Here is a 26594-nt window from a genome sequence, read left to right on the forward strand (position 1 = left end):
AAATTCACACCAGCAAAGGTACTGGCTTTTAAGACTTCAGTATGAGTCTCAGTTTTAGTACCTACTGGCTTAGTAGCAGCCTAAGCAAAACATTTACTCTCTCTGCTCCACTTTCCTAATGTATAAAATAGGGCTAACAAATGCCTGCCTGACATATGTATTTGACAGAGTGGTCACTGTGAAGAAAGTGTTTTTCCCTCCATCCTTGTATACTTAGTACAAAGTGCAGCATAGTATTTTGTACATCATATTATATGCTTAATTGAATTTAATGAGCACTGGGGATGGTTTCCTTTAATAGGAATCTTAGATGGTTCCATTGTTCAGATGGTTCTTTTGAAGGATCTGTTTCAGGTGGATGTAGGGGATACTTGAGACTGCAGCCCATTGTAGTTGTGATGTTAAAGGGCCCTTGAAATTAGACTCTTGTGAAGACCTCCTTGAAGAGTGGAGTCCCAAGTATTTATCTTCAAAGTACATCCTTCTGAGTGTTCATTCCTTCCGCTTATTCAGCCTATTGATGTGGAGATGTACAATGCTATATAGGAGCATTGATTTAGAACTGAAAAAGAATCTTAGAGGCCACCTAGTCCAATCCCCTCATTTAAAAGATGAGGAATTGAGATCCAGATATATTAAGTGATCTGTTCAAGGAAATATAAGTGCTAAGTGGCAGAATTGGTAATTGAAGTCAAGTCCTCTGACTCGAAATCAGCATGCTCTTCACTATACCATACTGCCTATCAAGTGGAAAGAGAACCTTCTCTGGAGCATAAAGACTTTTATACCAGTGTGATGTTGGGTGAGTCACTAAACCTATTTGGTTTCAGTTTTTTTCATCTGTAATATGTTGAGGGCAGAGAAGACAATCTCTAACCGTCCCTTCTGGTTCTGAATCTTCTTATCCTAGGAAAAATGCAACTAACATGTTAGCTTACCTGTGTTCTCTAAGAATTATAATGTAACTTTAAGCCATAGCAGATGGCAATGTTTGTATGACGTTAGTTGTGATGAAGGAAGAGGATTTGACACCAAGATTCCTTTCCATGAAGATTTTGTCAGCAGATATGAATTACAGTAACTAAGATCTTAGATCCATAGGTTTGGAGAAGGATAGGACCTTAGGGGCTCTCTAGTCAAACACCTTCATTTTATAAATGGGAGAACTGAATCCCTGAAATATTGATTTGCCAAAGACCACACAAGTAATAAGTGACAGAGTCAGGAGTTGATCTCAAACCCTCTGATGCTAACTCCAGTATTCTTTCCACTATTCTGCACCATTTGTTAAGCACATTTTTTTTTTTTACCCATTGTATTTTGCCAAATTTTCAAGACTGTGGCAGGATAATAGGATTGTGGTCTTAACTGGCAATCCTTCATACAGTCTATGTAATAATAATAATAGCTTGCATTTATGTATCCTTTTAAAGTTTGCAAAGAGCTTTACGGATGTTTTCTCATTTGATCCTCATAACAACCCTGTGAAGTGGGTGCTATTATGTATGTGACAGCAGGAATACATGCTTGTCTAGGCAAGTCCAAATTCTTGGATGCCTTCTTTTGCTTCATTTTCTTCCCTGAGTTGAGGGTCATAGGTTTTATGTCAAGAGAAAGAAAAGTACCAGGAAGATGTAAATATACGTGTATTTGTATTTTAACTTCCGAGCCTAGACCAATGAGTGGAGATTCCAAGATATGGACATTTCCCACCATGGTGGTAACCTCGTAAGTTTGAGAGACTTAGTTTCTGAGTCATGTTGGTTACCCAGGGGAAGGTGACTTCTGCAAAAGCACTGTTTTTAGTGGAGTTAAGCCCTGCCACCAGGAGAATCGTGTAGTGGAAGGACAAATGAGGAAACTGAGAGAGGCAGAGGTTAAGTGACTTTTCCAGGGCCACACAGTAAGTATCTGAAGTCATATTTAAACTCAGGACTTCTTGACTCCAGATATGGCACTCTATCCACCTAGCTACCCCTAATGCCTTTCTAGCTCTAAATCTATGAACTTATCATGTGATCATAAGTTTTTCCAGAGGGTTATTACAGTGATACTAGTTTCATCTGGAGCACAAAGGAAAACCCTGTGCCCAAGAACTACATATTCAATTTGTTGGTGGTTCTTATACTTTTTCCTGTGGCCCTAATGAATCAGACACTGTTTTTGTCTTTGTGGAAAGAAAATCATTATTGTGACAATTCACGATGCTGCAGAAGAATGCACAGTATTCTGGGTCAGAACACTAACAAAAAATATTTGTTGTTGATGATGATGACACCGATATTGATATTGATGAGGACTTGATCCATCAGATAATTCATCAGTGAGGGGTAGACAACTGCTCTCCCAGGTAGAATAGGTAGCTGCCAGTGTGATGAGTGATGTCAGGCCATTCAAGTATGTAATTCATATATTATCAGCCTTATCAATCCATGTAGGTATATAATTCCTTTAATGGAGAAGAAGTGATAAGATATGCAACTGAATTGTAAATACTCATGAAAAAAGGTAATTTATTGATTTCATTTCTCACTAAGGTAGGAATGAATAGTATCTGAGGTTTTGATAGTGGTTTATAAATCATAGAATCATGACCTAAATTCCCCTTTATTTTACATATGAGGAAGGGACATAGAGGCCTTACAACTTCAGTGCCTTGCCTGAGATAATATAGATAGCAAGTGTCTAAAGGCAGGTTTGAACCCAGGAAGGGAAAACTGTATTTGATTCAACAAATTTATTAAGTACCATGTATGGAAAAACACTGGTGATATAATTTGGAAATAAGACAGTTATTTTCCTGGAAGAAATAAGATAATTTAATATAGAAATAAATCTTTAGTCATATTAATAGCTTATATTTATATCTTTGGTCTATAAATTATATATATATATATACACACACACACACACACACACACACATATATACACACATACACATACATTTGAATGTCAACAGCCCCACCAGATAGGATATCTGCACACCTCCATTTTACAGATGAGGAAAGTAGGGTTCAGAGTAGTTCAATAACTTGCCCATGGCCATAAAACGAGTGACAAAGTTGGGAGATTCAGACAGAATTTTTTTCTACTAGACCACTCAATTAATAGAATTGATCATCCAGAAAGAGGATTAATAAGGAGACCTAAAGATGCAAAACTTTTAAGTTCGGGAGCACTGAAAACAGGCTAATATTGATAGATAGGATTTATATAATACTTTAAGGTTTGTGAAACCCTTCAAAATATCTTGTTTAATCCTTCATAATAACCCTAGGACAGAGGTGCTATTATTATTATTACCATTTTATAGATGAGAAAACTGAGGCTGACAAAGTCACATGACTAGTAAGTAACTGAGACTGTATTTGAACTAAGGCCTTCCTGACTCAAGCTCTAGAATTATAGCCACAATACCAACTGACTACTTAATTTATAGTTTTGCCTAGGGTTGGTCTTATTCATTGTTAGAACAAAAGATAGTATAAGGTTACAATGTAGAATAATGAATGTGGCAAGGTTCTGTTTTCTTTTTAAAATAGCCTAATTTATCAACAATTGGAAGCAGCTAGGTGGTTCAGTGAATGGAGCACTGGGACTAGAGTCCAAAGACTTGAGTTCAAATCCAGCCTCAGACACTTACTAACTGTGTGACCCAGGGCAAGTCATTTAACCTCTGTTTGCCTTAAGTCATGGGAGAAGGAAATGGCAAACCACTTCAGTATCTTTGCCAAGAAAACCCCATGAATAGTATTCATGTACTATGGCCCATAGGGTCATGTTGACACAATTTGTCAACAAGCATTTGTAAAATTCTTACTATCCAGTAGTCATTATGCCAGCTGGGATTCTAGGCAATGGGCATACAAACACAAGAGTCAGAATATTCCAGTATTCAAGGTGAGATACAACATGTTCACAAATGCTTACATATAGGATATATACAAAATAAATATACAGTTGTGAAGGAGTGGGGTGAGATTAAGACTTGGGGTAATCAAGAACTACCTCTTACTGAGGTGGTAATGGAGTTTAGCCTTGAAGAAAGTTAGGGATTCCAGTAGGTGAATGTAAAAAGGAAGTTTACTTTAGGCACTAGGGTTCTACCAAGACAAAAGCACAGAACCGGGAGGGTGGGTGATGGAGTGTTGTGTATGCAGAACAACAAATAGACCGATTTGCCTGCAACAAAGAGAAAGCTTAAAGGAAAATAATCTGTGTAATCAGCTTGGAGCCAAATTGTGAAGGACTTTAAATGCCAGACAGAGCAGTCTGTATTATATTCTAAAAGTATCAGGGAATCATTGAAGCTTCTTAAGCAGACAGAATGACATAGTCAGACTGGTGCTTTAGGAATATCAATTTTGCAGGTGTGAGGAGGATGAGTTAGAGAGGGAAAGAGCCTGGATATTGGGAGAGGTGAGGAAGGCCTGGATTAGGTTGGTTGTGGGGTGAATAAAGGAAACTGGATGAATGTTGGAAATTTGGAGAAGGAAGGGATGCCAAGACTTGGCAAATCACTGGCTCTGGTAATTGAGTGAAAGTGAAGTATTGATGAGCATTCCAAAGTTATGAAAGTGGTGAATGGAAGAACTATAGTGCTCCTTGTCAAAAATAGGGACATTAGGAAGCAGAGGTAAGGTTTTAGGGAAAAGATCATTAAATCTCATTATCATAATAGGGTTTTATATAATGTTACCTTTAAAATAGTCTCAGTAGGTTGCAGAGTCAATCCAAATAATACAGAATAGAAGTTGATGAGGAAAACTTCAATGTGAAAGACTGAGGTAGAAAAAAAAAGCTATTGTTAAAGTAGAGTGGAGAGGAATAAGGTATGAGGTGACTGTAAAGGTAGGAACAGAGCAGGTTATAAAAGGCCTTTGAACAGCAAACAGGATTTTATATTTATATAAGCATATTTTACATTTATATCCTGGAGGTAATAGGGAGCTACTAGAGTATATTGAGTAGGAGAATAATATGATCAGACCTATAGCTTAAGAAAATCACTTTGTATATGAATATAATTACAAAGTACTTTTCATACAAATAAAGAGTAAGTTATGAAATATTAATTGATCATGGGTCATGTGTTTTTTAAAATTATTTGGGCTAGGCTATACTTTCTAAAATTTTGCCACTTATTAATGACTATATAATAATGGCTATTGCACCCATTTTGGCAGTATTTATTATTAGTTAATATTAAATATTAGTAACGAATTGACTGCATGGCAGTTAATACAAGCAGAAAATACAAGCAGTGCCATGTTGTCTCTCAGAAAGCACATGGCCTACCACCCTAGCCTGTCCTAAGAGCCCACACCAAGTGATAGCAAGTCCAGGAAGCCAAGAACAACAAGAGAATGGCATCTCTCATGTGGTCTCAGCTTTTATCCTCTTTTGATAAAGGTGGGTCACTATGCATTCATCAAAGCTAATGGGCTAACATCATTCAATTCTATTGGTTGACATGATTTGAGGGTGGTCCATATTAAAATGAGCTATACAATGACATCATGATGTAATGACGTAATGGGAGGGACCTTCAGGCAAAGGGTGAAGTCTTTAAGTGTGGCATAATCCCTTCAATTCAATTTAGCTAAAGAAAAGAATCAATCTCCATTCCTATTGTACCTCTGGGCTGGTCCCAAAGAGGTTAGCTAAAGTTCCTGAACTGGACTTTCTGAAGAAAGTGCTAAAATTGATTTGGGTCTCCCCAAGAAAACTCATTATTAATAATTATTTTCTCACAGTAGGCTAAGCTAATATGATAAAATGACACTTCTAGGGGGCAGCCAGGTGGTAGCTAGGTGGCGCAGTGGATAAAGTACTGGCCTTGGATTCAGGAAGACCTGCATTCAAATGTGGCCTCAGACTCTTGACACTTACTAGCTGTATGACCCTGGGCAAGTCACTTAATCTCCAGTGCCCTTCCAAAAAAAAAAAAAAAGACACTTCTACCCAAATTAATCTATTTGTTTAGCAATCAAACTACCTCCTGATTATTTTATATTTCTAAAAAATATGACAACAAAATTCATCTGGAAGAACAAAAGGTAAAGAACATCAAGGAAATCACTGAAAAAAGTAAAGTAAGGATGCCTAACAGGGCAAGGTTTCAAACTATATTACAAAGGAGTAATCATCAAAACAATCTGGCACTGGCTGAGAAAAGTGGTGGATCAGTGGGATAGACTAGGTACATAATACATAATAGTAAGTGAGCATACTCATCTAGTGTTTGATAAATGCAAAGATACGGTCTTTCTGGGCAAGAACTCATTGTTTTACAAAAATTGCTGGGAAAACTGGAAAACAGTTTGGCTGTAACTACATATAGACAACATCTCATAACATTTACTATGATAGGGTCAAAAAGGGTATGTGATTTAGACACAAAGGGTGATATCATAAACAAATTAAGGGTATATGGAAAATATTCCATCAGATATTTGGTAAGGGAAGAGTTCATGACCAAACAAGTGATAGGATCATAGGAAGTAAAATGAATATTTTGATTACATGAAATTAAAAAGATTTTGCACAAAAAAACCCCAAGGTAGCCAAAATAAGAAAGACAACAGGAAACTGGGAAAGGGGGATGGTTTATGTTGAGTTTCTCTGATAAAGGCTTCATTTCCTCAAACATATATGGAACTGAGTTAAATTTATAAAAAATATGAGGCATTCTCCAATGATAAATAGTCAAAGGATATGAACAGGCAGTTTTGAGAAGAAGAAATCAAATTTATCTATAGTCATAAAAATGTTCTAAATCACTATTAGTTAGAGAAATTAAACTAACCCTGAGATACCACCTCACACCTTTAAGATTGACTAACATGACAAAAAAAGCAAAATAGCAAATGCTGGAGTGAATATAGAAAAATTGAGACACTAATACACTGCTTATGGAATGTCCAACCATTCTAGAGAACAATTTGGAACTATGCAGCAAGGGTTATAAAACTGTGCATACCCTTTGACCCAGCAATGCACTATTTTGTCTGAAAAAGGACTCAGGAAGGAAGGAAGGAAGGAAGGAAGGAAGGAAGGAAGGAAGGAAGGAAGGAAGGAAGGAAGGAAGGAAGGAAGGAAGGAAGGAAGGAAGGAAAGGACTCATATATACAAAAATATTTATAGTAGCACTTTTTTTGTAGTGGCAAAGAACTGGCAATTGAAGAGATGTCCATCAGTTGGGGAATGGCTAAACAAGTATGTGATTGTGATGGAATACTACTGTGCTTTAAATAATGATGAGCGGGATGGTTTCAGGAAAACCTGGGAAGACGTATATGAACAGATGCAAATTAAAGTGAGCAGTATCAGAACATCATACATGTTAATGGAAATAGTGTAATGATGATAAACTGTGAAATACTTAGCTTCTCTAATCAATACAATGATCTAAGACATTTCTGAAGAATTGGTAATGAACAGGGGCAGTGTGAGGAAAATGACTCCTGCTCAATAATTCTCTGGAACTCAGTGGCGGTGATATGTCAAAGGCTCATTTATTGTCATTCTCATGAGAATGGGCAATCCATTGTGCAGCTGGTGGCTGTAAAGAATGGAGGCTCACAGGCCCTGTTTTATCCTTTAGTCCCTAGCACAAGTGGACCCTCCCCTTTTTCATCACTGATGGATTACTCAAGGGTTACAATCTGCACACAATCTATGCACAAAAACTAGCTAATCAAAAGGCAGTATTCCAGACCATAATTTCCATAATTATTGACCTAATTGAGACCAGCTCAGAGCTCCTAGAGCCATGTGATTTTATTTGCTAGAGAGGGAGGAGGGGAATCCGAGACCTTTGTCCTAAAATAGGTCTGAAGGAGTGTAAATTGAATGGTAACTATTATATTCTTATTGAGAGAAGACCATTTCCCATGTCCTCACAGGCAGCTAGATAGATGCCCCTAAGGCTGTCTATTACTCTTTAATGAGGGCTCTTCATTTTCTTAGGCTGCTAGGTGGCACAGTGGATGGAGTACCAGTCTTAGAGTCTGGAAGACTCATCTTCCTGAATTCAAAGATGGCCTCAGACACTTCCTAGCTGTGTGGCACTGGGCAAGTCACTTAACCCTGTTTGCCTCAGTTTCCTCATATGTAAAATGAAATAGAGAAGGAAATGGTAAGCCAGTTTAATATCTTTGCCCCAAAACCCAAATAGAGTCACGAAGAGTCAGATATGACTGAAAAATGACTGAATAACAACAGCATGATAAATAATGCTATCTACCTCCAGAGAGAGAACTGATAAATTCTAAGTGTAAATTGAAGCAATTTTTTACTTTATTTATTTTTCTTGCTTTTTTCTGCAACACAGTTAATATGGAAATATATTTTATATAATTTCACATGTATAATTGATATCACACTGCTTACTTTCTCAATGGGCAGGGTAGGAGTGGGAAGGAAGGAAAGAATTTGGAAATCAAATTTTAAAATTGAATGTTAAAAACAATTAACAGACCTACATACACACATATGTATATACATTTTTAAACATAAGTAGAAAAATATTTCACTTTGACAGCTGAATGGAGGATGGACTAGGGTGGGGAGAGACTAGTGGAAGGCAGGGCAACCAGAGTATTGCAGCAGTACAGGGGTGAGGTGAGAGCCTGCACAAGGGCTCTGTCAGTGGCACAAGGGCAGTGTCAGAGGAGAGAAGCAAGTGCAGGAGTGGGCATTATTAAGGTAGAAATGATAGGACTTGACAACTAATCGGATATGGGGAGTGAAAATGAGGAGCTGAGGATGACACTTATGTTGGAAGCCCGAGTGACTGGGAAAACAATGGTGCCCTCAATATAATGGTGAAGTTAGGAAAAAGGGAGTGTTTTGGGTGAAAGATAGTGAGTTCTCTGATCCAGGTTTATAATTTCTTAAACTTTTTTTAACCCTTGGAGACCAGCTTTTACAAATATTGAAACAGCAATATCAAACCAGAGGCAGCCTAGTATAGTGAATAAAGAGCCATCTTCTGAGTCAAGACAACCCAGGTTCAAATTCTTCTTAAGATATATGCTCATTGTATGCCTGTGCCATTTACTGATCTTTTCTGTGTCCTAGGCAAGTCTTAGAGTTGCAGAACAGTTGCATATCTCCATTGGTAGAGGGTATTTTAGGGCTCCCTATGCCAGTGAAATCATAGAACTTGACTCTCCAAAAAAAATAAATAAATAAAACAAGGCATTCTACTAAGTTCTAGTGATACAACAAAACCACAGTAATCCTTACACTCCAGGAGCTTATGGATAATTTCAGTAACTTTTCACAACAATCATAGTCTCACTGGCTGTCAGGAGATGCATGAAAAAGAAGTGAGGAAATAGCCTTGCCAGGGAACCAGGGATGAGGAGATTGTGCTTAATAATACACGTATGCTGTGGCTCATTAGGAATAATTTTTTGTCTTGTGGTTTTGAAGTGGTTGGGACAGAAAAAATGAATGCCCACATCAACAAGGGCATGGATCAATTGAAGTCCTAAGATATTATAAAAAAATGTAATTACTTTGTTTCTGGGAGAGAAGTCCTACAAGAAAAGTAAATACTCTTCAGGGTATTAAAGAAAGCCTTCAGTTCTCTGCTTACAAATAGGAGTATACTTTGATGTGAATTCACAGAGTTCTGTTATGGGGACTAATCACATAGGACAGAGCACTTGCCTTTTTATCCATATTGCATGATGTGTGAACCTAAAACACTTAGCTGATCATTTAGGGATTTGTTAAGAACTGGACTTGTGAAAAGACTGTTTTCTTCCTGTTAAGAGAAAGCCTGCAGGCTGGTCCCATATCAAAAGCAAAAGGAGGAGGAGTCTTCCGTATATGGATTCTATTTGTACCACTATGTAAAGACCTTAAGGCTATTATAGGCTGCTGTATATAGTAATGAGAGAGCAATGACATTATCCCTTATGAACACTGCCCAATATTGAAACAAAGAAATCAATACAAAATAGCTAGGGATGCAAAATCACTACAACTTACACCTACTACAGATTCCACAAATAGTTGCTGAGCATTGAATCCTAGATCTAGAAAATGAATGAAGATCTTTTTCACCACAGCCATATTTCTCTGGCTGTCAGGAGATGAAGGAAAAGGGAGAGAGCAAACAGCTTTCCTAGGGAACTGGGAAAGAGGAGAGAGGATTATGCTTAATAATAGATATATTTTTGCGGGCTCTTTCAGAATAATTTGTTGTCTTGTGGTTTTGGAGTGGTGGGCTTTTGTTGTCCTGGATCTCCCTGGGGCCTCACCATTAGATATCTCTCTCATTAGCACACAGCAGCACATCATTGGCCCCTGCAGACGTTCTCATTTCATACATCATTCACGACCTGCAACAATTACAAAATGGTAAATGACCTACCCAACAATTATACTAATAGATCTTTTTTGATTTATTTTTGGAAAGCTGTTTGGGGAAATGAGGTGGGTAAAGAGGAATAAGGGTGCAGAAGTAATACACCTATTTTTTAAGTTTGGGAAATGGTAGGGAAAGAAAGACAGAAAAAAGAAAGAAATACACAGAGAGAAAGAGAAACAGAGAGAAAGCCACTTTTTGTCCACAAAGTCATTTCTCAGTTTGTAGTCCACTGAGGTTCAGGGCCAGGATTGTCTCTTTGAAATTACTGTTAATTGAAGGCCAACACCTTAATGCTACATTTTTTTTTCTATATCAGTGTAATTTGGAGCCATCAAGGAAAATGGAGGTTTTAAAAATAAGTAGGCTTTTCTACTTCAAATATTAAAAGAGGGAAAGGAGAGGAAACATAGCAATTGTTTCTATTAAAATTGACTGAGGACCAACAAGTTAGGTATCATATGAAGCATTAAATTTGACATTTATCACCAGTAAAGGACTTAAAAACAAACACACATAACACAAAGAGACCTCCAGGAGACACAAATTCCATGCCAAAAGATCTATCAAGACATAGTATCGCTATCCTTCACCATAAGTTGCTTTTGGAAGTTGTCTTTAAATTATTTTTGGGAAAGACTATATCATACAGTCCTATAAGCCAGGGCATTTGGGTCATGATTACATACTTTGTACACAGACAATTTTATAGATTTGACCAAGTCATTCTACCTTTTTAGTTTGCCACAAGGGGATAATATCCACCTAAGCTATACCACATTTTCTTCTGACAGTGTAAGGGTACTGGGAGAACATTCTGGATATCCAGCTGCTTTGTTCTCACCACTCAACAAATCCATCTTCTCTTCCTATTATAGAATTCCTTGATGATATCTTCTACTCTTCTACTCCAGAGTTCATTATTGGTTATATGTAGCAACCTGCTTACATTCATTATGTACTGACAGAGGCAGCTAAGTGGTACAATAGATAGAGTGCTGTCCTGCAATCAGGAAGAATTGAATTCAGATTCAGCCTCAGACACTTATTAGCTATGTGACCCTGGGCAAGTCACCTAAACTCTGTCTCAGTTCCTCAAATCTATGATGGGGAAAATAAAAGCAACTACCTCATAGGGCTGTTGTGAGGAACAAATGAGATATTTGCAAATTGCTTAGCACAGTGCCTGACATATAGTAGGCTCTTAATAAATATGTGTTCCCTCTTATCCCCCATTGCTTCATTGTCTGCTATGTGCTAACTTATTTTTAATTTTTCAGAGTTTATTGCATTCCTTGTCTCACTGACACATAGCCACACTGGTAGAATTAAGGTGAGCATTTGCTTTCATGAGAAGCTTGGGGGTAAAGGAGTTTTGTGCTTTTGCAAAGGAAATTCAGCCCTTTCTTCTCTCTCTTCAAATTGAACTCAAATCATTTTCCATACGTATATATATGTATATATTCACACACATATATACACACATATATATACACACATATATACATATCCATATATATTCTGTCTCAGATATAAATATTAATGCATAATTTCTGTAGTCTGTCTATACAAATACATCTTGACATCCATCTGGTTGATAGAAAATTCTTCATCCACTAGGTCTTTCCTGTGTGAATAAACAGGCCAAACTTCTATAAGTGATTATAGATTTATTTCAGGAGAGCCTGCAGTATTCTAGAGCTTAATGTAGTCAACATTATTTCATCTATAAATAATATAATATGGAAGATCTTACCATCTACTACTTTTTCATTTTTTATGAGTCACCTATACTTGAATTGGGGGTGTTTTTCATTATAGTATCAGTAAGCTTTTGAAGTGATATTCAACAGTGGACCACATTTACCAGTTCACAATTAATTAAAAGATATACTTTCAGGGGCAGCTAGGTGGCGCAATGGATAAAGCACTGACCTTGAATTCAGGAGGACATGAGTTCAAATCCGCCCTCAGACACCTGACACTTACTAGCTGTGTGACCCTGGGCAAGTCACTTAACCCTCATTGCCCTGAAAAAAAACCAAAAGGTATAGTTTCTAGAAAGAACCCATTGTATTGCCAATTAAAAAATTAATATGGGATGAATGGCCACTTTTCAGGATGTTTTATAAGGTGTCTCCCATCCATCGAAACATTGGGATCATTCAAGATTCCCTGTAAGATAAAGCAAAAGGAATAATCCTATTGAACAACCTTCTTATATAAAACATCAGGTGATATAGCTAATATTTAAATATTTTGCAAGATTTCACACAAATAAATGATATAATTTTGCTTGCCTTCTTAGCAGGTGAGGGAGAGGTGGGAGACAGGGAGAGAATTTGGAACTCAATTTAAAAAGAAAAGAAGGTTAAAATAAAAATAAAAGAATTAGAGTCAACCCCAGTAGAGTGTTCTCAATACATTATTGTCTACTTCAAATGAATGTGGCCTTCATAATGAATTTTTTAAGTCAAACTTAATTACATTTTTTCTGATGATGTTAATACGATGCTGGAAAAAAGTCTGGAGCAATTATCAAGTTGTTTAGAAAATGTTCCTAAAATCATCATTTAACACTGTTTAAATCATTGACTGCAATAACTTTATCATTCATTATCTGAAATAAAACAAATTAATCATGGAAAAAGAGACATTAGATGATACATAAAACAGAGTGAAATGTCCCCACCAAAGGTATTTATCTCTGTAATGGAAGAGATACAGTACAGAATTCAGATCAAAGAGGGATTTCCTGTGGATAGTCAGGTCCTCCAGATGCCATTATTTGCAGATGATAATTGTGCTGATTACACTAAGACTCAGAACAAAGAATAACAAATAGGTTACAAAAAAAGGTGTCAAACTAACCAACTCATCATCTAAATCTAATATCACATGTCCCATAAGCATAGTTTCCCACTTCAGCAAAGAAAGCAGAGAATTAATAAACCCCTTCTTTGGTGTTGTTGAGTCATCATATTTTCACAGTATTGATTATTATTAATCTTTGCATTTGCAATGTGGTAATGGTATATGTACACACATATTATATACATATGCATGTACACATGGATATGTATATATGCACATGCACATGTACATATATACATACACACACACATATATGAATACAGGTTCTGCTTATTTCCCTGAGTATCAGTTTGTATTATTTTAACTAGATAATTGTAAAGACCCCCATTTTGTGTTGGTACAAAGTCAAAGAAGCTTATACACAGAGCAGGCAATGGGGGTTAAGTGACTTGCCCAGGGTCACACAGCTAGTAAGTGTCGAGTGTCTGAGGCTGGATTTGAACTCAGGTACTCCTGAATCCAGGGCCAGTGCTTTAACCACTGTACCATCTAGCTGCCCCTAAGTAATTTTTAATAATCAGCCAGAAAACATTTTAAGATGATCTTCATCTTATTCAAGGAAACAATCAAGTCAATTCACTTGAACAAGAAATAATTAAGCACTTACTATGTGTAAGACAACTAGGTGGTGTAGTGGATAGAATACTAAGCTTCAAGTCAGCAAGACCCGATTTAAGAATCAGACACTTACCAGCAGTGTGATTTTGGGCAAGTCACTTAACCCTGTTTGCATGTTTCTTCATGTATAAAATGAACAGAAGAAGGAAATTGCAAACCACTCTGGTATCTTTGCCAAGAAAATCCCAAAAGGGGTCACAAAGAGTCAGACAAAACTGAAACAATTCAACAACAACAACATGTGTAAGGGAAAGTTCTAGGATAGGGGGAAAAGAAATCAACATGAAGACAGTCTCTGACCTCAAGGAGTTTACATTCTTCAAGAATTGATTTGTAATAATGGTAGTAAAATTCAAAGTGGTTCATGAAGATTTCTTTTAAAACATACTGTTGTGGCTCCAAAGAACCTCCAAATAATGCCATAGGACAATTCCTGGAGCAGCAGAACTCACAAAAGAATAGGCTGAGATCATTTTCTAGCCAAAGCCAGTTTAGAAGATTGGCAGGAGGGGACTGCTGTGCCAGGATGGGAGTGGAACCCAACCCTGGGGTAACACTGACACAGATCTAGTCCTAGGCAGGCCAAGCCAGAGAAAGAGACCCCTGGAGTCTCTGAATCAGCAGCAGTGCCAGTGTCATCTGGAACTAAGCTCACAGTCTGGTGAGAGGGCTGAGTAGTTGGCCAGGGGGAGATTACAGGGGTTTCTGCTGGTGCTGAGGTGAAGCTTGGGAGTTTCACCCCTGCTGAGAACCAGGAAGTAGGTTTGAGTGGCAGTGGCCCAGGTGGGGGAGGAGCACAGGCTTGTCAGAGCTAGCAACTACAGCACTCAAAGTTTTGCTGCCTGGTTAATTAGCAAGTTGTCCTGAGGTTATCTATAGAGCAGAGAACAGGCCAGGTGAGTGAAAAACCTGCCCCTCCTTAAATTATACCACCTTAAATGCCCTGAAGCTTGGGACAGTACATCCTGAAAGCAGTGCCCCACTTTAAGAAGGGGTTAAAAGTCAAGTAAAAGAGGAACAAGATGAGCAGACAGAGAAAGATGAGGACCATAGAAAGTTTCTTTAGTGACAAGGAAGACCAAGGTCCACCTCAGAAGATGATAGGTACATCATGGCTCCTACATCCAAAGTTTCCAAGAAAAATATGAATTGGTCTCAGGCCATAGAGGCACTCAAAAAGGACTTTGAAGATAAAGTAAGAGAAGTAGAGGGAAAAGTAAGAGAGGAAGAAGAAAAAATGGAAAGAGAAATGAGAGGGTCATAAAAAATAGTCAACAGCTTGAAAAGCCAAATTGGCCAAATGGAAAAGGAGGTACAAAAGCTCTCTGCAGAAAACCATTGCTTAAAAATTAAGATCGAGTAAATAGAAGCAAATGACTTTATGAGAAATCAAGACACAATAAAGCAAATCCAAATGAATAGAAAAATAGAGGGCAATGTGAGATATCTCCTTGGAAAAACAGCTGACCTAGAAAATAGATCCAGGAGAGATGATTTGAAAATTATTAGACTACCTAAACACCATGATCAAGGAAAGAGCTTAGGCATCATCTTTCAGGAAATTGTCAGGGAAAATTGCCCTGATATTCTAGAAGCAGAAAGTAAAATAGAAATTGAAAGAATTCACCAATCACCTCCTGAATGAGAACCCAAAATAAAAACTCCCAGGAATATTATAGTTAAATTCCAGAGCTCCCAGGTTAAGGAGAAAAAATTGCAAGCAGCCAGAAAGAAACAATTCAAGTACTGTGGAGCCCCATTTAGGAAAGCACAAGATCTAGCAGCTTCTACATTAAAGGATAGGAGGGCATGAAATATAATATTCCAGAGGGCAAAGGAATTGGTATTACAATCCAAAATCATCTACCCAGAAAAACTCTGTATAATCTAGCAGGGGGAAAAATGAGACTTCAATGAAAAAGAGGATTTTCAGGTATTTGTGATGAAAAGACCTGAAGTGAATGGAAAATTTGACTTTCAAATACAGGAACCTAGAGAAGCAGAAAAAAGTAAACAGGAAAAAAGAAATTAGGAAGGATGTTAAAAGGTTAAACTGCTTACATTCCTACATGGGAAGATAATACTTCTAACTCATAAGAACTTTCACAGTATTAGGACAAATGATAGAAATAAATTTAAACAGAGGGCACAGGTGGGAATTGATTATGAAGGGATGATATCTCTAAAGCATTTATTTTTTGTTTTATCTTTTTTTTGGGGGGGGGTCAGAGTTGGTTAACATACCCAGGGTTGAGCAGTGGCTGAGTGTCTTGTGACTGGGGCTGGATTTGTGCTCAGGTCTTCCTGCGTCCAGGGTGTGTGCTTTGTCTACTATGTCACCTAGCTTCCCCATGATGACATCTTTAGGGTAAAATTAAGGGGTGATAGGATTGTACTGGGTGAGGGGGAAGGGGAGAAGTGGCATGGAGTGAAATCACACATGAAAGAAACAGGAAAGGACTTATGGAGTGAGGGGAAAGATGGGGGAGGAGCAGGGCAGTGAATGAACCTTACACTCATCAGAATTGGCTCAAAGACCTTAATCTCATCAGAGTTAGCTCAAGGAGGGAATAACAAGCACACTCAATTGGGTGGAGTAATCTATCTAACCCTTCAGGAAAGTAGGAGGGGAAGGGGATAAGGAGGAAGGGGTGAAAGAAGGGAGGGCAGATTGGTGAAGGGGGCAGTCAGAAGCAAATCCCCTTTGAGGAGAGATAGGGTGAAAGAAGATAGATAATAGAGTAAATCTCACAGGGAAGGGTATAGGATAGAGGGAAACAATTAACAATAGTTACTGTGAAAAAAAGAAAAAGAAAAAAATGTACAAAAAATATTTATAGCAACTGTTTGTGGTGGCTAAGAATTGGAAATCAAAGGAATGCCCATCAAGTGGGGAATGACTAAACAAGCTGTGGTATATGATTGTAATGGAATGTTATTGTGCTATAAGAAATGACAAGCAGGGTCATTTCAGAAAAACCTGGAAAGACTCATATTGAACTGATGTATAGTATCGGGGTCAGATTTAATATATGGAGAGTTAATTAGGTGACTCACCAAAATATTGGGGTCCTGGAAATAATGAGGGACCTCTAGGTTCAAAGCTCCCTTTCCTCCAAACTGCCCTTTTATATATTTCTCCCAGGCCAATAAGAAAGGAGCCTTATAGTTTCTTTTCCACAAAAGGATCAGATTTTATTATTTGGGAATTAATTAAACAACAAAGGTGAAATTAATAAAAATCAAAGATAAGGAAGTAGGGAAAAAGAAATACAGATAAATTCTCCTAGCTCTAACCTAAGTCTATACAATCTCCAGCTCGTTTCCAATTAAGCTAATTCAAAGGAATGCAGGGCTATTGTGTTCACTCACCACACCTGGGAAGTCTGCTAGTTGCTCATACCACCAGGAAGGCAGAGAAGAGAGATGAGAAGCTTTCTGATCGAACCAGGAGTTCTTCGGACTCTAACCCAGATGTCTTTTAAAAGGTTAATGTTACCTCTTCTCTTGCCCTAACATTAGTGTAGAATGGATATATTGAGTTCTGTCCCCAGGGAATGATGTTATCTTTGTGAAAATTCCCCAAAGGGGAGGTCCTTCAAAAACTGCCTATGGAGAGATTTCTCCTTCTGACCTCAGTAGCATATGTAACTTCAGGGTGGACCAGGTGTGGCCCTTCCCAAATGAGTCACCTAAACTCCAATAATTTTTACCACAATAGTTAAGTGTGCAGAACCAGGAGAATATTGTGCACAGTGACAACATTATTTTTCTGTGAGCAACTGTGAATGACTTAACTACTCTTAGCAATACAATGATCCAAGACAATCACAAAAGATTAATGATAAAGCATACTATCTACCTCCAGAGAAAGACATTGTTTGAACACAGACTGAAGCATGCTATTTTGCATTTTGTTTCTTTTTTTTTTTTACTAGAGTCTTTTTATATAAAATGACTAATATGGTAATGTTTTACATAATGGCACATGTATAACATGTATATCTGATCGCTTACCACCTGGGGAGGGAGGGGGGCTAGAGAGGGAGGGAATGAGAGAGGGATAGAATTTGGAACTCAAAACTTTAAATAAATAAATAAATCAGAAAAAATAAAATAAAACATACTGTTGCTCACTCTCAAATTTCGTTTTTGCTTAGTTTTTTTTTCCCCAATAGTATCTGACTTGGGGCAGCTGGGTGATTCAGTGGATAAAGCACCAGGCCTGGATTCATGAGGACTTGAGTTCAAATTCTGCCTCAGACACTTGACACTTACCAGCTGTATGACCCTGGGCAAGTCACTTAACTCTCATTGCCTGGAGGAGGAGGAGGAGGAGGAGGAGGAGGAGGAGGAGGAGGAGGAGGAGGAGGAGGAGGAGGAGGAGGTGGAGGAGGAGGAGGAGGAGGAGGAGGAGGTGGAGGAGGAGGAGGAGGAGGAGGAGGAGGAAGAAGATGACGATGATGACATCAATAGTATCTGACTTTCATGACCCTGTTTGGGGTTTTCTTGGTTTTTTCTTTTCCAGCTCATTTTACAGATGAGGAAACTCAGTTAAACAAGCTTAAGTGACTTTCCCAGCATCACACAGATAGTTACTATAATATCAACAAGTTATAACTATCTGCATTCATGATTTAATTAGGGCTTCCTTATTTTGCTGTGCAGAAAAAAAAATTACTAATACTTCTTGGTGTTTTCCATTTTATTTATTTATTTATTTATTTATTTTGCAGGGCAATGAGGGTTAATTGACTTGCCCATGGTCACACAGCTAGTAAGTGTCAAGTGTCTGAGGTCAAATTTGAACTCAGGTCCTCCTGAATTCAGTGCTGGTACTTTATCCACTGTGCCACCTAACTGCCCCCTGTTTTCCATTTAAAAAAGTACATTACATATGTTATCTGATCCTCACAACAATCCATGAATTAGGTAACGAAAGTATGATTAATCCCATTTTATAGGTGAGGAAACTAAGACTCAGAGAGGTTAAATAGTTTTCCTAAGGCCAGATAGCTAGTAAGTACCAAAGACAGGACTTTCACCAAAGTTTTCTTCCTTTTAGGTCTTTCTCTTCTATCCGATAGATTTTTCTCTACCCCAGAGCAAGGCATGGCAGGTAGGTAGTTCTGACTAGTTGATATTATTATAGTAGGATAGGGAAAGTGACCCAATAACCACATTCTTTTGTTTTAACTAGGTATTGGGGGAGGGGGACTTCTAGGCTGGATGACTCTGTGCATTCCTATTTTGTTTTCTTCACTGATCTATTTTTGCTAAATAAATATGCCAAGATATTATTACTATGCTTATTACATACAATGGTGAAGAAACAGTCTTCTACCAGTGAGGTCAAGTTTGTTTTTTGGCTGCCTGGCAATGGTATATTTGAGGGTATATCTCTCCCTCCCCCTCACCACCAACACTGCTTCCAGACATCTCTTTTCCTCCCTGTTCTTTCTTCTTTGGTCATTTAGACTCCTTGGTGATCTTCACTCCTACAAAATAAATTTAAACTTTACTTTCTTTGTAATCTCTGTTTCCTTGGATTCTGTTATGGTAACATCATAAGAGTTACTTAATGATTTTTTTCTTGAACTAGCCACCCATGTGACAACAAGAATTTCATCATCTCATTCTCTCCTCAGCATCACTATTGTTATTTTTCTCTTTGAGCTAACACATCATTCTTCTTTCCTGCCCTAGCCTGGGTGTGCTGAACTCTGAGTAATACTTCAAATAGGATGAAATGAGGTAGTGGGACCACTGTGCCACAGTGAAATCCTTGTCCCTTCTAATCAGTGTAGTTAAATAAGACAGACTTTGTTGAATGTCTTGTTAGGAAGCATTCTTAAAATACAGATTTTAAATGTAGCAGTGTGATTGAACAATCAGATTCTTGTAACTGGCTTCACAGTACACATCTCTCTAACATGCTGAAACAAATCCAAGGTCCACAATTCACTTTTCAAGAACCAGCACATTCTCCTAAATTATGAAGAAACTCATGCTGAATTTTGGGGAGTTGACAGTCTTATTTTGAGTATTATTTTTAATTTGATATTCCTCTACATTTTCTTGACAATCATTGTGAAATTAATCAACTCCAGTAACTCAAACAATTCCTTTAGCTTTGCTAATCATGCAAAAATCCCCTTTTACAAAGCCATCCTGTGTTTTCGGTGGTTTGGGGGGATTTTTGTTTTTTTGTTTTTGGGTTTTTTATTGGCAGCAAAATATTTTTAAAGTGATGACAATTTTAAGCTTTTGAAACTGACACAGCCCATCTCCAGTCTCAGAGGGACTGTACTTTTGGAGCCATCCATGTTTAGAACATAACATTGTCAAACCTGTCTAGTCTGATGAAGAACAGCTAATCTCTTTCAATATAGAGAAGACTCTAGCAAAATGCCCAAACTCTAATGTCAAGATAGAGTTTTCTATAGCTTTTGTTTCTAGTTTGGTTTAGGACACTAATTTGGATTTAATGAAAATGGACTTCTAGGATTTGTCTAGGTGCTGGCTAATTGCTATTATCCTTTTAATGTGTGTCTTTTAGAACTTCATTTCTTGTTTCTAAGAAAAAGACTAGTGAGTGTCAACATTTTTCAAGAGGTTACCTTGTTTTTTTTCATGGGTTCTCTTAAAGAACAAAAGTACAGGGGGCAGCTAGAAGAAAGCACTAGCCCTGGATTCAGGAAGACCTGAGTTCAAATCCAACCTCAGACACTTGACACTTACAAGGTGTGAGACCCTGGGCAAGTCACTTAACCCTCATTGCCACATAGAAAGAAAGAAAGAAAGAAAGAAAGAAAGAAAGAAAGAAAGAAAGAAAGAAAGAAAGAAAGAAAGAAAGAAAGAAAGAAAGAAAGAACAAACAAAAGTACATGGACGTCTAACATTCTCTGTCCTTTCCAAATTGTAGAGGAGACCTGTTGTCATTCTGAGTTTTTGGTGGGGAAAAAAAAAAAATACAGAATATTTATTGGATATGCTAACATTCTTTTACAAGTTTTATAAATTAATAGATGCTCAAATGACAAAATTCCTTTCTTGGATAAATAATGTTTAGAAAAACTAGGTTTAAAAAAAACCCTTTCTTAGACTTACTTGGATATTCTATCACCTTACAACTGAACCTGGATGTACCCTGTATTTTAGTTTCTTTATTTCTCCCTGCCATCATTGGTTCACAGAGATACTTAGTGATGCTATTTAAATAAAGTAATCTACTCCTCTCTTAAAAAAAAAAAAAAGGCTTTGCCACTGATGCCACATACAAATACCGTATGGACTAGCTCTGAGAGCCAAAGCAGGAAAAATCGCCAAAGGGTAAAAATAGTTCTTGATACGATGATATGCTGCTAAAAGCCACATGGTGTTTGGGTGCAGCATTTCACAGTCAAACAATCATAATTTCATGCCTAAAATGTGCATGTTATTTCAGGAAAATACAAAATCTGAGCATTGCACATTTGGTACAGAATGACCAGTGTGTGTTGCTGCTATAATGATTCTTTTTTCACTCTGAATGTTTCTTGCTGAGCTTTTTCATACAAGACTACACAGGAGTTGGGTGCTGAGGAGAAAAAGGAGGTAGAGTTCTATTTCAGTTTCATTGCATTCTACCAGTGACCACCCTGAAGCCAGGTAAAAGCCCTCTCTTCTTCTTTCCCTGAAATGGTGGGAGGCCTAAACTCATCTGAATTTTCTTTGGTTTCTGTTATGGCTTTTTAGTGAAGAACATTTTCAAAGGGAATAGTAGGGTGCCTGAGAGCCATACAGTTTCCCACATTACCCTCATTAAACCTCTCTGCAGGGTACCACCTGCAACCCCCAAAATAACTTCCCAAAACCATTGATGGATTTAAAGGTATATCTATCTTGATAAGGCTAGGGACACCTCTTGGTCTGAAGAAAAGAATCTTCACCCTTGTATGAAGCCATGAGTATCTGCCAATTGTTGGAAAGTGGATTATTTAGGAATCTAATCATGATTCTGGTTAATGTCTGTAAAGTATTATCAATGTTGACACAAGTGAGATGGTTGGGGTTGGGGATAAGTGGGGATGAAAGGAAGTAGTCATGGGGAGACCATGGCCTAAAGATAAACTGCTTTTAGAAAACACATAAAAAAAGGACAGGGGAAGCTTTGTTTAAAAAATTTTGCAAAAGGGATCTTAGAAAAACCAAATTAGAGGCAGGCCAGGTGGTGCAGTGGATAGAGCACCAGCCCTGGAGTCAGGAGGACCTGAGTTCAAATTTGACCTCAGACACTTGACACTTACTAGCTGTGTGACCCTGGGCAAGTCACTTAACCCCAATTGCCTCACCAAAAAAAAAAAAGAAAAAGAAAAAAAAAACCAAATTAGAGCAGAATGAGTGGGGAAATTCACAGGCAGGAGGGGCTTAAGAAGAGGCTTACTCTAGATTAAGTAGTATGAGAGACTTCTCTCAAAGAAATTGAATAAGGCCAGGAAAATGGAGATGAGAATAACCTGAGGCTGAGCCCATGGTATATGAATGTACTGGAAAAAGTTTTGGGGCTCCTAGAAGAACATCTTCAAACAGATCTTTAAAGAGGTGATCTGATGCCAAAAGGAAGATGATCCACTTCTCCACAGACTTAGGGAATTCTCAGAATAAGAACATAGTCTGATCCTAGGATAGAAGCACAGTGAACAACCTCTCAAGAAGCTGGTAGTAGATCAGCCATCAAGGAGTGTGACTACAATTTTCTTACAGACTGTTTAAAATAACCTCCCACTGAGTAAAAGTTACTTAGATGCTTAGTCATTTTTCTTAGATCTTTAGACATCCCTTCACTGGATCAAGATGTGTATGTATGTGTGTACATACACACACAGGTAGGATTTGTATGTATGCATATATATATATATATATATATGCACTTATATATGTATATATGCACACACATATACAGACACGTCTCTGTCTCTGTCAATGTCTCTCTCTCTCTGAAACACCCAAGATGTATATGTATGTCTGTATGTGTTGTTGTTTGTCCTTCATTTTCAATGGGAACCAATGATATCATTGAAGATGACTTTGTACAAGAATTGGTTTAAGTGAAGCAGAGTTATGTAAAGTCATGAGCCTTACCCTTCCAAAGTCATCAAAGTCCAGTGTCAGGACAAAAGTCAAGACAACTGGTGATGGTCCAGAATGCAGTGGATGAACTTGGTGTCTTCAATGCCTGACCAAACTCTAAGGGTTCCACAGTGCCTGCTTCAGCCACCTTCATGGCCATTGGAATAAATTGTTCTTATCTGCCCACTCCACTTGGGAAACTCTTCACATGCTTGGGGTAGAAATCCCCCTAACTCACTGACAGACTTGAGGCCTGTTGGTTACCCTCAATACCTGGTTTAGCCCATATGCTAAGATGGTTTACCTGGGGTATGATTGCTACACATGTTACAGGTCAGAGTTGGGTGAAGGTGGACACCAAAGATGAATGAGTAGCCCTGAAAAGGGCCCAGTAAGCCCTCATACGAGAGGTTCTAGTCCTCCCTCAAAACCTCATATACCCTGTGTGTACATGTATGTACATGTATATGAAGTAACCAAGATAGGCATATGTGTATACATTGCATATATATGTATATATGAAATATCCAAGATGTGCATGTATATATATATGTATGTATGTGTGTGTGCATACATACATATATACATGTAATAAAGAAGGCTTGCAGAGAAATGGGTGCTTAATATATCCATATATATTATATATGTCCATAAATTTTTTTAAGTGACAGGGATAAGACTTAGAATATACTGTTTTTTCTCAGTATGTCTCCTGTATAGAAGAAATGTGGAATAGCCAGTGGTTAGAAATGTTAGTTGTGAAGTCAGGATGTTGTTGCTTTTCAGTCATTCATTCATGTCTGACTCTTCATGATCCCGTGGACCATACTATCTATGGAGTTTTTTAGCAAGGATACTGGAGTGGTTTTCCATTTCCTTTTCCACTGAATTAAGGCAAACAGAGCTTAAATGATCTGCCCAGGCTCACATAGCTAGTAAGTATCTGAGGTCACATTTGAATTCAGGTCTTCCTGACTCCAGGCCTAGCACTCTATCCACTAGGCCCTAGTTTCTTAAACTATGGGTCTAGACCCTATATAGGGCCACCTAACTGAATATGAGGGTTATGAAGAAGATAGTAACAGTAAAAGGTTATATATACCTATTTAATATACCTATATACCTGGGGTCACGTAAAAATTTCTTGGCCAAAAAGGGGTTGTGAGTGGAAAAAAATTTAAGAAGCCCAGCACTAGGCCAGGTAGCTGCCTCAAAGTCAGAAAGATCTATGTTCAAATCTAATCTTATATCCATATTGGCTTTGTGACTCTGGGGAAGTAACTTAATCTCTTCAGAATCTGTCTCTTCATTTGTAAACTGTGATTACTAACAATACCTTTCTCATAAGATTATGCGATAATCGATGTAAAGCACTGTGTGAATTGTTATTGTTCTTTATTATTGTTATCCACATTACACAACTGGCCCATCTCTATTTTGTGGTAATCCATATGGTTTTTTGTTGTTGTTTTTGTTTTTGTTTTTGGTGAGGCAATTGGGGTCAAGTGACTTGCCCAGGGTCACACAGCTAGTAAGTGTTAAGTGTCTGAGGCTGGATTTGAACCCAGGTCCTCCTGACTCCAGGGCCAGTGCTCTATCCACTGCGCTACCTAGCTGCCCCATTCATATCTTTTATGATGCCTTTTGTGTCACTTCTGTCATAGCATTCATTGATGGTAATTTGGTGCAATCTACTTAGGTTGACCATTGGTCTTTTTGTTGCCATGTTGGCAAATTATAACTTTGATTTTTTTTTTCTGAGAACATACTGTTATATGGTTATCAGACATACAATGTCTGGGGCGGGGGGGTTCTCCTCAATTTTCTTTCTTCTTTTCTTTCTTTTTTTTTTTTTTTTGCAGGGCAATGAGGGTTAAGTGACTTGCCCAGGGTCACACAGCTAGTAAGTGTCAAGTGTCTGAGGCTGGATTTGAACTCAGGTCCTCCTGAATCCAGTGCTAGTGCTTTATTCCCTGCACCACCTAGCTGTCCCAGTTATCAAACATACAATATCCATCATGTAGTAAATACTGGTATTAAGGAGATAAATTCTACAGCAAGGGAAGTGCTGTGCAACTCTAATTATGCTTATTAACTGATATAGGTATTTAATTGGTGGAATTTCAGACACTGTGGAAAAGTAAATTTTGTTTTTAAAGAAGGTAGACATTTTGTGGGGTTGGGGGACACCACTAAGAAAGCTCTATCTTTCTGGGAGTCTGCTACCCTGCAGGTCATCTCTTCCAAAATGTTCCTGATTTTCAAGACTCTGTCCTTTTCTCTAATCAAAAACTTACAACTTCTCAAAATGTATCAAGTTGTTTGTTTCCCACACCCCTTCCTCCCACACAACTCTTAATTATATAACTTCCAATACTTGTGAGCAGGAGAGAGACAGAGCTGGGAAAATCATAATTATGGGGTAAATATGGGCCGTTTGTAAGTTTGTTATGGTATATAAATTGAGAACTGTTTGTGGTCGCATGTTCATTTAACCCTCTTGATGTTTCAGGAAGCAAACCTAAAAGTTAACATGTCTATTGCACTAGGCACTTAATAAATGCTTGTTCATTAAATAAACTCCATTGTTAATAGTCATCACAAAATTTATAGAAGAAACTCTTCCAATAAGAATTATTGGAATTCCCTCACTTTCTAATCAAAGTTCTAGACTTTCAGAATTAACAGAATTATTAGTTAGAATTCCTCATATTACAAATGAGGGAACAAAGATACCAAAAGTTTAAATACCTTGTCTAAAGTCACATGGGCAGTAGCAGAGTATTGTGCCTTTATGAAAGTATCTTGAATGTGATGAAAGACCTATAAAACTTGTAAAGTGTGATGACCTCTATTTCCCTCTTGTAGGAATGAATAGATAATATTGCCAGAAAAGACCTGGTAAAAGTTTGTGGGGAATAGTGTAATTCAGGGGCATTGGTAGAATTTTCATTATTGCTTCTGCTTGAAGTCAGAAACAAATTAAATAAAAGAGGCAGTTTACTACATTGCTTACTAAGGAAATTTATGCTTCTCTTCAAGTGAGATTCAATGTTATGTAAATAGGTGGTGGAAAAATTACTGCAGAATAACTGGCCACATAGTAGACAGCCATGATGAATTCATGATAGAGGTAACACCACTGGAATGGAGACAGGAGAAACTGGGCATGCAATGTTAAGAGTTTATGATTGGTTAGTACTGAAACAGCAGACATAGTCTAATGTGCAACTCAGATGTCAGAAGGTGTATTTCAGAAAGGTCAAAGAAAAAAAAGAGGATTCCAAGCTCTGAGGGGAAAAAAGGGAATTTAGTTCAAAAAGGATTGAAAGGGTGTTAGTGAAATTCTGATGGCACAAACACAAACAAATCTGATGAGAAAGAAAAGGCAGAGAGATTTAAACACAACGTATGATGAACTCATATTTCAAAAGGACACATATAAAAGATAGACATCTTCCAGCACCCAATTCTGACCTGTTGTCCAGGTGATGATATGCCATCAGATAGATAGCTCATTGAACTCAATCAGGAGTACCTCTATCTGGGACAGACACTCCAGTTGGAAAATGAAATGAGACAAGAATGAAATAAGAGGAAGAGAG

This window comes from Dromiciops gliroides, chromosome 3, assembly GCF_019393635.1.
Source record: "Dromiciops gliroides isolate mDroGli1 chromosome 3, mDroGli1.pri, whole genome shotgun sequence".
Classification (NCBI taxonomy): Eukaryota; Metazoa; Chordata; class Mammalia; order Microbiotheria; family Microbiotheriidae; genus Dromiciops; species Dromiciops gliroides.